This window comes from Micropterus salmoides, unplaced genomic scaffold (assembly GCF_014851395.1).
Source record: "Micropterus salmoides isolate LMB-PRFRI ecotype aquatic unplaced genomic scaffold, ASM1485139v1 Ms_hic_scaffold_21, whole genome shotgun sequence".
NCBI classification, from domain to species: Eukaryota; Metazoa; Chordata; class Actinopteri; order Centrarchiformes; family Centrarchidae; genus Micropterus; species Micropterus salmoides.
The window spans coordinates 8879512-8894283 of NW_024041262.1; the positions used below are offsets into that span (position 1 = coordinate 8879512).

At 41.1% G+C, this 14772-nt stretch overlaps 1 long non-coding RNA gene across 1 annotated transcript; it reads left to right on the plus strand.

The window, feature by feature from the left end:
• LOC119916581 lies at positions 1-2271 on the plus strand. The gene is made up of 3 exons (XR_005447114.1): positions 1-99; positions 218-1387; positions 1567-2271. It is a non-coding gene; the product is annotated as an uncharacterized LOC119916581 (long non-coding RNA).
• Positions 2272-14772: the final 12501 nt, after the last annotated feature.

The window sequence follows — 14772 nt, forward strand, 5'->3', positions numbered from 1 at the left end:
CCCTGCTCAGTCCTTTCCATTTGTTTGCTGCAGCATGTGGGTTAGCATGAAGCCTCGCTAATCCTTCCTAGTTGACTGTGTACTGGATGCATTACTTGAGTAAGTTCTGTATATCTGCTATTGTTGTTTCCTTGTTTAACAGCTAATAAGTGCTTTAATTTGATTATGACCCGCTAGAGTAACTTCTGTCTACTGATTGTTTTCATTTGCCTTTTAGCTGTTCAATCACCTGTCAGTCAACTGTTGAAGTGGGAAACTAAGGACAATAAACTGTTGAACGGCTCTCATCTCTGGTCCTCATACTCTAACTGGTGTGCCAATGCAGAAGCTCTATATATTATCCAGCTTCCACAACCGCAAGTTTCTACACCAGCAACTTAATCAAACATTTGAAGACGCGTCACACTAAAGAGCACGACGAATTTACCAAAGCTAAGGGGAAAAAGAATGACGAATTGCAGCAGCAAACTCTGGAAACTGCCTTCCAGCGATGAGATAAATTCCCCAAAGACAGCCAAAAAGCAACAAAGATAACCGACAATGTTGGAGTGGACGTGCCTGCAATCAGCTTTACCACAGACATTTGGAGCTCTGACGTGTGCCCCATGTCTTTGCTAAGTTTAATGTCACACTGGGTGGACAGAGTCAACATTTACCCCTCAAAGTGCGGTGCTGCACGCCAACGAGTTCCGAGGGTCACATACTGGCACATTCATTGCCGAAGCAATTGAGGGGATGCTAGTAAAGTGGAAAATTCCCAAGTCCAACGTTCATGTTTTGCACGACAACATGAAGAAAGCCATGGACGAGATGTATGTACCAAGTTTGGGATGCTTCACCCACACTCACCAGCTGGTGGTGCATGATGGGCTACTGTCACAGAAGTGAGTGATGCACTGGTGAATGGTAGGAAGATAGTCACGCATTTCAAACACTCGCCACTGGCTACTACATGCCTGGAAGATATTCAAAAAGATCCAAATGCCCACCAAACGTCTGCACCAAGACGTAGCAACGAGGTGGAACAGTACCTTCTATATGGTTGAGTTTACTGGAGCAGAAGCGGTCAATTTCAGCATACAGAGCTGACCATGACCTGCCAGTGACCCTTACGGCTAACCAGTGGGCTTTACTGGAGAAAATAATCACTGTTCTAGCACCATTTGAAGAACTGACCAGAAAGATTAGCTCCTCCACCTCTTCTGCAGCTGAAGTAATCACCTCAGTCACAGTGCTGAAACGTCTGCTTGCCTGGGAGAACGAGGGGGACACGGGTATAAAAACCATGAAAACAACCCTTCTTGAGGCTGTCCAGAAAAGATTTAAGACCATCGAATGAGCCCTTGTATGCAGTTGCCACTCTTTTAGACCCACGATTCAAAGACGGGTATGTCTAATATTTTTATTAAATGTCTATATTATAAACACAATTTTGAAATGTTGTTTGGGATAACTAGATATTGCATTATTATTGATTACTATTGCATTAATATGTTACCACTAAAATCTACTATGGAGGAGGTTGTTTGTTTTACACTAAGATTTATTATTTTTCATTGTTTTTAGATGCTTCACTGGAGCACACAGCATCAAGCATGCCAAGGATGCTCTGACCCGAGAGGTGGAGAAGATGGAGTTACTGAGCAGGACCACACCTGAGGGAGCAGAGACAGTGCCAGAAAACCCCCATAAAGCCCCACATATGGAAGCACAGCTAGCAGAAAGAGCAGCTTGAAAGGCCTGTTTGAGGAAATCCTGCAGGAGCATGATGAGGAATAAGTAGCACAAGCACACAAGTTCAAATAGACATATTTGACAGAGCAAACGGTCCCACGCTCAGACAGCCCATTCCAGTACTGGGGAGTCAACGAAATTCGGTTTCCCACCCTGGCTGCCACCGCTGCAAAGTTTCTTTGCTCCTTGTACCAGTGTTGACAGTGAGACTGTTCAGTGCAGCATCCAACATTGTTGATGCAAGAAGGAACAGGCTAGGAGGAGAGAGGACAGAAATGCTCATCATCTTGAAGAAAAATCTGCCTTTGCTCTTGAAATTATGAGCAAAATGCTACTGCAGTGTGTAGCCTACTTGTTTTAAAGTATATTTTGTTTAATGTGTAGCTGCTGCTCTTTTGATTTGTTTTTTTTTGTTTACTTTATAGGTTGTTGTTGGAGTACTGTTTTATACTGCTCTATTTAAAAATTTAAATGCCTTTATTTTACAAAATTGTGGCTGCACTTTAATTTAAAAATAATAATTATTCCTATATTTAAGTTGCTGTTGCACTACTGTTTATACTGCTTCCATTTGATGTATTCATTCATGTTTTACAAAGGGTTTAACCTGAGCCAGGCCTTACCACAATGATAATCATAGAACAGTCATGCAGGCATAGTACGATCTTTTTCTTTTTTTAACACACTGGTATGGGTATCATTACTTGGTATCAGCCGATATCCACAGCACGAGTATTGGAATCCGTATCGGGAGGGAAAAAATGGTATCGGAACATCTCGTACACAGTTGTGTATGCAAGCGCGCGGATTTTTACTGCTGTGTTTACAAATGTGTTGCAGCTGATTGGGTAACACCTCTGACATGCCCACCAAATGGGGAAGCCCATTGCACAATGTCGATTGAAAAACTGTTAACTGTTTTTTTTGTTCTGACTTTATTTTATAACCGTACACTGGGATGACCAGAAGCAGTATGTGGAGACAGTTTGCCGTTTTCCTGTTATGCTAACTGTAGCTAACGTAAGTTAACGTAACTATCACCAGTGGCTGAAACCTTTCCAGACAATCGTCCACATTTACGATCTTTCATCTGGGGCTGTTTGTTGTTACATGTGCTTTGGTCTGGTAAGTGGAAAAAGTTCTGTTTTCAGGCGCAGTCATTTTAAGAGAAAGGCTAAAGTTAACGTTACTTGAAGTTAGCTGGCTAACACAATGAGGTAATGTTAATTTTCACTTTGCACTGAACTGCTGTAACTTAACGTTAGTTAACATTACTTTAGTTCTATACGTTACTGTGGAGACAGTCAAGCTCTGCCTTCATATAAATTAACAGCGGTTTCTAAACGCAGGGTTTGTAGTAAGTAGGGCTTGACCCCGAATATTAGACGGTATGGGTACAAATTGGAGTTTCAATTTTGAGATTGGATTATTGTGGGTTTTTTCGTGCGCCTGACCTCCGCTGAGAGCAGTGAATGTAACGCTCCAGTTCACATCAAAGGGAAAACGAAATGAAGCCCTCAGCTGTCTGGGAGCACTTTAAACTGTGTGATGACAGCAGTAGCTAATCTGTAGGCTGGAAACAAACAACATAATGAACACAACTCTAAATAATTATGAGGCCAATTGTAGAAGAAGAGCATTTAGTCGCTATAATAAAAGTGAAATTATATAATGTGTTAGATTTCGTTCCGCTGCCAGAAATACCGCTCATCCAGTCTGCTCTCCGTCTGGACCCCCGCCCGGTTAAACTATTCCCGGATTCTGCTGTGGACCAGGGGCGGCTTGTTCATTAGGGCGGCCGGGCGACGCAACGCCAAGCTGGGAAAGGCAAGAGATTTTTGTCTTCTACCACACTGTAGTTAGCTGTGACTGTTTGTGACAGACAGCTTGTCTCTGAATATCGCTGTCCAATCAGCGTCAAGTCGTGTTCCGTGGAGTCCCGCCTCTTTTGGTGCGGTTTCAGTCTGGTTGTAAATTTCTCTCTCACAGACTTTCATGTAAAGGCAGTTTTTTCGAGCTGCACCTGCTGCAATGCAATCTCTATGGGTTCCGGGAGGGCTCGCAGGGCTCGGACTCGGCGGTCCTCCAGCTTGTTGCTCTCACTACAACCAGCTGCTGTACAAAACGTACGTTCAGGCTGAAAATTCGACCGTGGTGTTGTGTCGGGAGATGCAGTGACTTTACCAGCGGTGAGTAAGACACAGTATAAACAATACATGTAAGTTGTTAAGCTATGAGGAGAGGAAAAGTCCGCTAGCCACTTGGCTAATTTATGCTCCGTAAAATACCATAGGCTAAGCCAATAATCTTGATAGTTATTATTAAGCCGAATTTTATGCTTATGTTAATGTGATTGTTATTAAACCATGTTTTATGTGTGGTGGTGGAGTCAATTTAAAGTCAGCTGCACTTAACGACTAACAATTATTTTATGTGTTTTTTTTCTTTTATTGACAGAAACCGAAGAAGAAAGAGGAGGTAGCATGATGTGGCCACAACTGGCATCTTGTCAGAGGAGGGTAAAAAGAAGAAGAAAAAGTAGAATAGAATATACCTTTTATACTGTATTTCCCCTTACAGGCTTTGATGTTTATGTGTAAATACAGAGTGAGAATGGGAGAACAGCACATAGCTCGTTGTTACTGTGTGATTATACAGTTACAGGAGAACAGTGGATACTTTAATAGGGTAAGAAGAAAAAGTAGAATAGAATATACCTTTTTATACTGTATTTCCCCTTTACTGTATTTGCCTTTACATCCAAAGGTCTAAAGATCTGTTGATCTTAACTGTGGACTGTTCATTCATTGTAGACATTGACAATGAACTTCAGGATGTAGCTGTTCACAAATACTGTACAGTATGTAGCCTAAGGAACAATCCTTGTCTTCTAGCAGACTAAGACCATTGAACTGGTCACCTTAGCCATCATCGCAACAATAGCCCCCCCTGAGTGATTTGGCAGGAACCGCAACTGCTCTGGACCTGCTTGGATCAGACTCTCTCAGCAGCCACCAACCCGGTTTGGCACTCATCTATTTTCACTCTGCCTCGCTCTTCACCTGCTAAATAACCAATCTTTTTACCCTGCAATAAATATTCCTCTTTTATCTAAGTCCTCCCTTTCTTAGTCCTGCACTTGGGTCTGCTAGCCTTGCCATAACAAAGTTAAAAGCAAAGATTTGGTAATAATCACTTAGTTAGCCTAGCAATGAGAATAAATAAACGGAGCGCTCTCTAGTTTTTTTTCTGTTTCACAGGGACACAGAGACACACACCCATGCCTGCTGTTCTCTCCCCTAGCCGATCCTCCCTCACTTCTTGGGCATTTATCCTTCTTCTGCTGTTCTGTTCTATCTATGAAATACATAGCTGTAGCTCTTGAAATGACAGCCTGCTTATCAACTTACCTTTAAACAATCGCCATAACGGGGAGCTTCAATTATTCACTCTTAATTACTATCGCAGCGTCGTAGCTCAAAAAATGACATTCGGGCCAGCCCTAGTAGTAAGATGTAGGGTTCCGCAAAAAGTAAAAACATCCATAATGTGGAACAATAGAGCCTGGTTTCACTGATAGGTTAAATATGATATGAAAACCCCTCCAGTTTTTTTCAGATTTTCTAGTCAAATTAGTTGGAACTGTGTAATTATCATGTTTGTATGATAAGTATTTATGTTTATATTGAACTTACATCGTTGTAATCTGTTTTAATAGATCTGTCCTCTCAAGTGAACCTGAGCACTGAGTTACCTCGAGCTTCAAAGAGATTTCGGCAAGATGCATTCTGAAATAGTGTTGATGCATGACTGAATGTTTCATTTTATCAGAGGTGAACCTAATAAACCCCTCAGCCCTTCATTCTCATCTGAAGTGGCTGTAATATGTATTTGTAAAGGAATATTTTCCCACTGTTTATGAAAGTTGGTGAGGAATGTTCAGTTTTTATTTAAATTTAATTATTATTTATGGCAGATGCAGTTTGTGGTCTGGTGAACTGTATTGCGTTATAAACAGCTGAGTCTCTTTTATTTAGCGTGGCCTCACTGATATAAATGGGATAACAAAATATCAGAAACACCGGTCCATGTGATCCAAAATTATCATACAGTTGAAACAAAAACTGCACATTATCATTTTTATGAAGGGAGGATTTATTGCAGAAATGTTGGATTAGACTGCATTAAATTTAGCTAGATGTACCTAATAAACTGGTTACTAAGTCTAAATACATTTATCATAACAATAAACTCCATACCCATATCACATGTTTGTGAAAAGTGTTTACACGGCCTTTATTTTGTAAACTAATCAAAAGTTGGTGTTCTTACATTGTGTGCCCATTAACTATAGTGATAGAACTGGAGGCAGCAACATTTCACAGTGGATGACATTTTAACATAAATAAGATAATTTAGCCTTGACTGGAGACATAGGGGGGATATTGTACTGTTTTAGAAAAGTGCATTAGTCCAGCTGTGACTGTGAGATTTTATAATGAATATGTATATTTAGCAATTTAAAATTCTCATAGATTTCTTTCAGAAATGATTGTCAGTAATCAAAATCTGAGAAAAGTAAATATCTATTACAGCATTAAGTGTAAACATTTTTCACTGTAGACTCTGTTAAAGGCTGTTATAAACTTATGATGATGCGGTTGAATGACTTCTTTATGGTTCTGTTTAATACCTGACTGAAATTCTGTCTCAACCCTGTTCAGACCAAAAATGGCATTGTTGAGAAAAAACACACAAGGGTCTGTGTTGGTGTGGGAATGTTGCTTCAGGTAGAAGCTAAATGATGAAATATTATAGAATTAGTCTATGTTAAAATTTATTTGATTGGCTAACTCAATTCTTAGTGACATAATCTTTCATTTTGATGCAGCAAAACCAGGTTAAAGAAATTTGCAGGATGACCCTGCATTTTCTTTTCTTGTCACTGCAGTGGTCCGTGTCCATTTCTCAGGTAAAAACTATATTCTTTTTGCCATATAGCCAGCCATCCTGCTTAAAACAAATAATTGATGCATTATGTTTTCCTGTCAATGCCCAAGTTGAAAACCATTGATCTGCATACATTTATGTGTTTGCAGGTGTTTGCTGAGGTCATCGCTTTACAAATGTTGCACCTATGCAACCACTTCTACTGTGAGCTTGAGAGATGCATACCACAACTGATTGCCCTGTACACGCAGAAGGCCAAGAGAGCAGAGGTCCTGCAGAGATCCTCAGGATTTATGACCTTCAGGTGAGTTTAAGATTACCTTTGCCATAGCAACAATGTTGATCACATAATGGTCAGTCAATACTGATTGGGACCTCTGTACTATAATAGTGAAATTTGATTGTTACTGTCTTGTGATGAGTAGGAGGGCAGAGCCATCTACTTTCAATTGTCATGTCTCATTTGCATTTATTTTTAAGTTTTCCAGTACATGATCACGTTAAAAGCCATTTACAAGCTTATTTTTAAATTCTTGGGCTGCCCTGAAAACATAATACAAGACAGAAAATCCTAAATTTCTTTATGTGCTGAGCATGACTTTTTATTTTTCTCTCCGTCCAAGACACCAACTCCATCCATGACCGGTCGCCATACAGAGAGATGTACTCTAGGCCTTCTCCACAAGCAGCTCACATGCGGTTGTTACCACAGAATTGCGAGTGGAAAAAGTTCAAAATGTGAGCTATAAAACATACATGGGCAGTAACACATACGGCTGACAATGAAGTTGAAAGCGGACAGATAGCAGCCTGTATGTGTCTGTCGCTATATGATACAACAAGAGAGAAACTGAAAAGGGCGGTGCAAGCTGGTGTGTGTGCAGCGTTGTGCGGGACAGCACTGTAGGCGCTTGTGCGAATCTCCACATCCCACAATTGAAAACTGAATACCAACCCAATGAAGGAATAGTCAAATATTCGGGTCCAGCCCTACTGCACTGGCTTCCAAATCTCTTCTATTGTCATGTTTAAGGTTATGGTTAGCTTCTATTTCTCACCCATTGTTTGAGTCACTGTGTTTGTTTAAATTTGACTTGTCTTTTAGTAGTTGCAGCTGGATGTATTTGTTGTTATTGCTATCAATATTATTATTTTAGAATTACATTGGTACAACTGTTGCACTATATAGCTTGATATAGAAATTAGGGACAAATCCACACTTCTCCTTTCATGAAAAAATATTTCCCAAACCTCCCAAGACCTGGGCTTTGATTCTGTGTGTATTTATATTAGTAGCACTGTCTTTGAACAGGACGTACTTTTAGAAAAAAAATGAGTATGTGTAACCAATGTGTAACAAAGAAGAAACAGACATCAGAACGTGGCTAGAGGGCACAGGCAACTGCTCACTAATGAGGACAATAGGTCTAAGTTGAGCAGAATGAAGTATACATTGCAGGGATCCCAAAGCCTGAAGTCCCCATTAGAGGACACAGGATTTTAGGCTAAGTTTAGTTGAAGGTAGGGATGGGGATCGATAATTTTTATTGATACCCTTATTGAGACCGCTTAACGATCCGATTCTTTATCAGTGCAGCAAGGCAAGTTTATTTGTATACCACATTTCAGCAACAAGGTAATTCAGAGTGCTTTACATAAAACATAAACACAACAGGGTTTAAAGTTTAAAAGCAACATAGGGAAATTGAAAAAAATACACATTACAATATAATAAAAGTTACAGTGCAGTGTACAATCAGGGTTCCATCCATTGTCAACCGCTTATCCTGCGTACAGGGTCGCGGGGGGGCTGGAGCCAATCCCAGCTAACATCGGGCGCAAGGCGGGGTACACCCTGGACAGGTCGCCAGTCCATCGCAAGGCCACACATAGACACTCACGCACGCACTAAGGACAATTTAGGGTAACCAATCAACCTAGCCTGCATGTTTTTGGACGGTGGGAGGAAGCCGGGGCAACCCGGGGTTTGAACCCACGACCTTCTTGCTGTGAGGCGACAGTGCTAACCACCACACCACCGTGCCCTACAATCAGGGTTAAAAGAGTTAAATGGAAAATAAAAACAGGCTGAGGGGTTGAGCAAATAATTGAGTTACAATTATTTTGAAAAGAGAATAAACAGAGAAGTACACTTAATCTATTCTCTCTAGCTAGTCTGTACTTGGGTCCACAGCAATCTTTGGGTCCACTGAAACTCCAAAAACCCTCGGACACTACAGAGAAACCAGGACATGTCTGTCCACAGGCCACTTTGATCCAGTTATACTCTGGACCCACATTTTCAGGTGGACAGAGGTTCCTGCAAATCACTCGGGTGTGAGATTTAAGACCACTTCCTTCACTCTGTTCAATCTCACTCTCATTATCTTTTCACTCAGTTATCTACTAATATCTCACCGTGTAAATATTTAATTAAAAGCAATGGTAAAAAGCTAAAAACAAAGAAAAAGAAAACAGGACAGTAAAAGTTACAGTACAGTGTAAGTTATCAATCTACTAGTTAAAGGCAGTGGTAAAAAGAAAAATCTTAAATATTTAATTAAAAGCAATGGTTAAAAGAAAAATCTTCAGTCTTAATTTAAAAGAACTGACAGTTTCAGCAGACTTGCAGTTATCTGGGAGTTTGTTCCAGATATACGGAGCATAATAACTGAACGCTGCTTCTCCTTGTTTAGTTTTGACTCCGGGGACAGAAAGCTAACTTTTTTGGTCTTAGTGAGGACTCGAGCAACAGCGTTCTGAATCAGCTGCAGCTGTCTGATGGATTTCTTTGGGAGCCCTGTAAGGACACTGTTACAGTAGTCGAGTCGACTGAAGATAAATGCATGGATACATTTTTCCAGGTCTTGCTGAGATATAAGTCCTTTAATCCTTGATATATTCTTCAGGTGATAGTAGGCTGACTTTGTAATTGTCTTAATGTGGCTCCTCAAATTCAGGTCTGAGTCCATAACTACACCAAGATTTCTGGCTTGATTTGTGGTTCTAACATTACAGATTGAAGTCGAGCACTGACTTTCATTCGTTCCTCCCTGGCTCCAAAAACAATAACTTCAGTTTTATCTTTGTTCAATTGAAGAAAATTCCGGCACATCCAATTGTCGACCTGCTCAATACAGTTACTCAGCACCCGTATGGGATCATAGTCCCCTGGTGAAATGGTTATGTAAATCTGTGTGTCATCTGCATAATTATGGTAACATATTTTGTTGTTTTTCAGAATCTGAGCCAGTGGAAGCATGTAAAAGTTAAACAAAAGAGGCCCCAGAATGGAGCCTTGGGGAACTTCACATGTCATTTTTGTCAGCTCAGATGTGTAATTACCTATAGACACAAAGTAGTCCCTGTCCTTTAAGTAGGATTCAAACATTTTAGTACTGTGCCAGAAAATCCAACCCAGTTTTCAAGTCTGTCTAGTAATATGTTGTGATCGACCGTGTCAAATGCAGCACTGAGATCGAATAATACTAAGACTGAAATTCTGCCACTGTCAATGTTTAAATGGATCATGATGAGCCGTCTCAGTGCTGTGGTGTGGTCGAAAACCTGACTGTAAGACATCAAAACAGTTATTTAGTGCCAAGACAGCACTAAGCTTTTGAAAAACAGCCTTTTCAATGATTTTACTTAAAAATGGGAGATTTGATATGGGCCTGTAATTGCTCATTAGTGACCTGTTTAGATTGCTCTTTTTTAAGTGGCTTGATGACTGCAGTTTTCAGGGCCTGTGGGGAAAAAACCTGAGAGGAGAGACATGTTGACAATTTGTAGTAGATCTGAGGCCATGCATTTAGACACATTTTTGAAAAAAACCTGTTGGCAGAATATCAAGGCAGCAGGAGGAGGATTTCAGATGTTGTATTATGTCCTCCAGGTTTTTATGGTTAATAGAATCAAATTGTCTCATGCTATATGTATTGTTTTTAAGTGGACACAGGGACAAGACATATCCTGTTACTGACATGGAGGCACCTGATTGCTTGTCTAATTGTTTGAATTTTGTCTGTGAAGAAGGAGGCAAATTCATTGCAGGCCCTGGTGGATAGAGGGTCAGAGGCTACAGACACAGGAGGGTCGGTTAGCCTGTCGACAGTAGCAAACAGGGCACGGGCATTATTAGTGTCTTTGGTGATGATGTCAGAGAAGAAGGACCGCCTTGCATTTCTCAGTTCTAAATTATAAATGCGAAGTCTCTCTTTATAGGTGTCATAATGAACCTGGAGATTTGTTTTCCGCCACCTGCATTCAGTTTTTCAGAGTTTTTTTTTGAGAATTTGGTGATGGTTATTTGGTAAGACCAGACCCAACAGGCATGAGGTAGACCTGCACGGTATGAGGAAAATATTCAATGTGCAATAAAATTGTTATATATATTTAGATGACATATGACTTGCGATAAATAAACAAATATTGAAGTGTGCATATTAACTGCCTGGTTGTTTTTGAATTTGATATTTTAAATACAACTAAATGTTGTTTCTAGAGCAGCAACATTAATGTTTACAACAGCAAAGTCACTATGTAAACTCAATATCTGACATCACAATACTGAGTGACGTTTAAAAAGAATAAAAACTCAGGCATCAATCTCTCAGTCACCTCCTCTCTGCTGTTAGTCACTGCCTGCAGGTAACGTTATCTGGTTGAAGGAGCCAGCAACTGAGTTTACAACAATGTGCCAGATTTTAAGACTACAGAGCAGTCTATGCTCCAGACAGACATCTTTCTATTTAGCTTGTTTTTAACATTAGGCTAATTGCCAAGTTAACATTAGCTGTGCTTGTATAAAACATGCAGGATGAGAGACTGATTATAGAGATGATTGAATGAACCCTTTGTACATGTTTAACGTTACCTTACAGACAGGTGTATTGACAAAGTATTGTCTTTTTACTCGCAAAGGTTTTATTGCAAGTACATAAGTGTAGCTGTCGGCAACTCGAGTAGTTTGGTGCCAACTTAACTTCACCGTCTCCACCGCAACGGAGCGGCGTTTCTCTCTGCTGGCCGCTGTGTGTGGGGGGGTGTGTGTGTGGGAGACGACAGAGAGCAGGCAGAGGTTGCAGCCTGATGATAAACAGTCCCGGGCCTGTGTAATACCGTGTTTTGGTGCTATTATTGGAAACATTCGTTTTCTTATTTATCGTGTTTTAACATTACATTATAGGACCCGCTAGTCTCGATAGCAGTATTGATCAGCTCGGACCTTATTGATTTTCGGGTTTTGAGAAATTTTGGAACCGGGTCCTTTTAGAACCGGGTATCGATCCACATCCCCAGTTGAAGCTGAATGAGGCTTAAGCAGTCTAGTTAAAAAAATCAATGGTGTCCCACTTCCTACTTACTTATCTAAGTCAGACTGCTGAAGCCTCAAAACTTTAGAATTTTGTCCTCATCCTATTACAGTTGAGTCAGATCAAGAAAGCGTTAGAGTCAGTATAGACAAGGAATCATGGCAAGCACCAGTAACGCTTAACATTTTGGCATGTGAGTATTGTATCAAGACAGGCTTGGAAAAAATAAATAATATGCTTTTAAATGTGTGGGGGCACCGATGAGAATGCAGTGCTAGCTTTCTTTTAGAATTATACTCATAATTAGATTGTTTGTATTTTGCAATGCGAAGATCAACCAGACATTGCTGACACTCCTCACTGTGGTCACTGACACTGACGCTCCTGGTGGTTCTTGATGTTGCTGTCGCTTGGGATCGCCACGTCTATCACTGCAGCCTTCTTCTGCTGTTTGTCGATCAACACGATATCTGGTTGGTTAGCCATCACCAGTTTGTCAGTCTGGATCTTCAAGTCCCACAGGATCTTAGCTCGGTCATTCTCAACTACCTAAGGAGGTGTCTCCCATTTCGATCTTGGGAATTCCAGCCCATAGTCATGGCAGATTTTCCTGTACACTATGCCAGCTACCTGGTTATGGTGTTCCATGTACGCACTTCCTGCCTGCATCTTACACCCTGCTGTTATGTGCTGTACTGTCTCAGGGGCATCCTTGTACAGTCTGCACCTGGGATCCTGCCTGGTGTGGTAGACCCCAGCCTCTATGGATCTTGTGCCTGTTCTTGTGCCGCCATGATTAATGTGTGCTGTCCTTTAGTCCAGCCTTTTCCAACCACTGGTACGATTTCTTGATATCAGCTACTTCTTCTATTTGTCTGTGGTACAAGCCGTGCAGCGGCTTGTCTCTCCATGAAGGTTCTTCGTCTTCCTTGTCCTCACCCTTGGGTTTCTGCTGCCTGAAGTATTGACTAAGATAATCTTTGGGGGCCATCTCCATGATGTACTCCTGGATCTTTGTCGTTTCATCCTGGACAGTAGTTTGGGGATTGAGGAGCTTTCTTGTCTTGATGTCAGTGGATTTCCTCCTTTGGCCAGTTTATTATACCAGCGGGGTATCCGATGACTGGCAGGGCGTATGTGTTGATGGCTCAGATCTTGTTCTTCCCAGTCAGCTGACTTTTCAGGACCTGCCTTACACTCTGTAGGTATTTGGCTGAGGCGGACTTCCTTTCCGTTTGCCTGCGGCACCCCAAGATATTTGTAGCTGTCCCGAACATCTGCAATGTGGCCTTCTGATAGTTCAACCCCCTCGGTTCTGATCATTTTCGCTCTTTTTGATACCATGTGGCCACACTTGTCCAGGCCGAATGACATTCCAATGTTGTTGATGTTGATCCTGGTAGTGTGGATCAGTGAGTCAATGACTCGCTCATTTCTGGCATACAACTTGATGTCATCCCTGTAGAGGAGGTGACCACCATAGGAACCGGTATCCATAGCCAGTCTTTGTGATGATCTGGCTGAGGGGGTTCAGGCCTCTGCAGAACAGCAGCGGGGATAGTGCATCGCCTTGGTATGTGCAGCACTCGATGGTGACATATTTGTTGTACCTTATCAGTCTCTAGTTGTGATAGGAGCTGCCGTTTTCGGATGTTAGAAAACTGAGCTAGGAGATGTTTCTTTGTCGGTGTTGATGATGGGTTTCGAAGCATCCATATATCCCACAGTCTCTGCATATAACCCCTCTCCCCGGGATCGCATGTATAGTAGCATTGCATCAGATCCATATTTTCTGCTCTAGTCCAGAAATGTCTTGTTCCAGTAGACCATTTGTCATCAGGTTGCACTGGTTCCTTAGCACCTGACGTGGACCTTGTTGACCAGGGCGACGTCCGAGCCGGTATGGGCCTTGTATTTGCACATTTTCACGCCCTTCCAAGGCACAACCCCTACAACATGTTAGATGGTTCAGAATATGCTAATTTACAATGCTTTAGTTATTCTGTGAGGTAATCAATAGACCGTCAAAGTATGACATGGAAGGTTGATATTTCAAGTAGAAATGTTTCACAGACCCCCTCAGTGTAAATTTAATCTTTTTTAGTTTTAGAAAAAGCATTTTGTCTTCTAGCCAAACTGCAGCAGATGGAGGAGTGGTAGATTTCCACACCAGCAAAATTCTCCTTCAGGCCAAAAACAATGTGAATGTAATGATGTCAGACTGGTTTGCATTTAAACCCAAAGTTGCGTCTGCTGTACCAAATATAGCTACAAGGTCTTAACGTCATCCCAAGAACCTCACTGATGGTAGTTCTCATGCTGAGGGCAAGACCAGAATGCATGCGCTAGATTGGCTGAAGAGAAGAGCAAGTCTCACTTTTGATTATGTCAAATTGAGTTCACCTTCAAAAAATGTTGTCACCTGTAATAAAGAGGATGTATTTGGTGTGATAACCAAAACCCACAGTGACAGAAGTTCATGTTTTCTCAAATAATGACCACATGCAGCATATATTTTTATACTTCTGATAGCCCATTTAATTACTTATATGAATATAGAATGCACCCCAAAAGGCCTGACAAACAGGTTTAATACAAACAGTTTACATAGTGTGTGTAAAGTACTTAGCTCCTTATTGTAAATCTGTAAAGTCCTACTCTTTCCCATTGCTAACACCGAACACATTGGTCGTCTTTTACAAACTGCTTTTGTCCCACTGGTCATTCAGTAGGAATACTACTGTAATTGGCCAAACACATTTTAGATTCACAA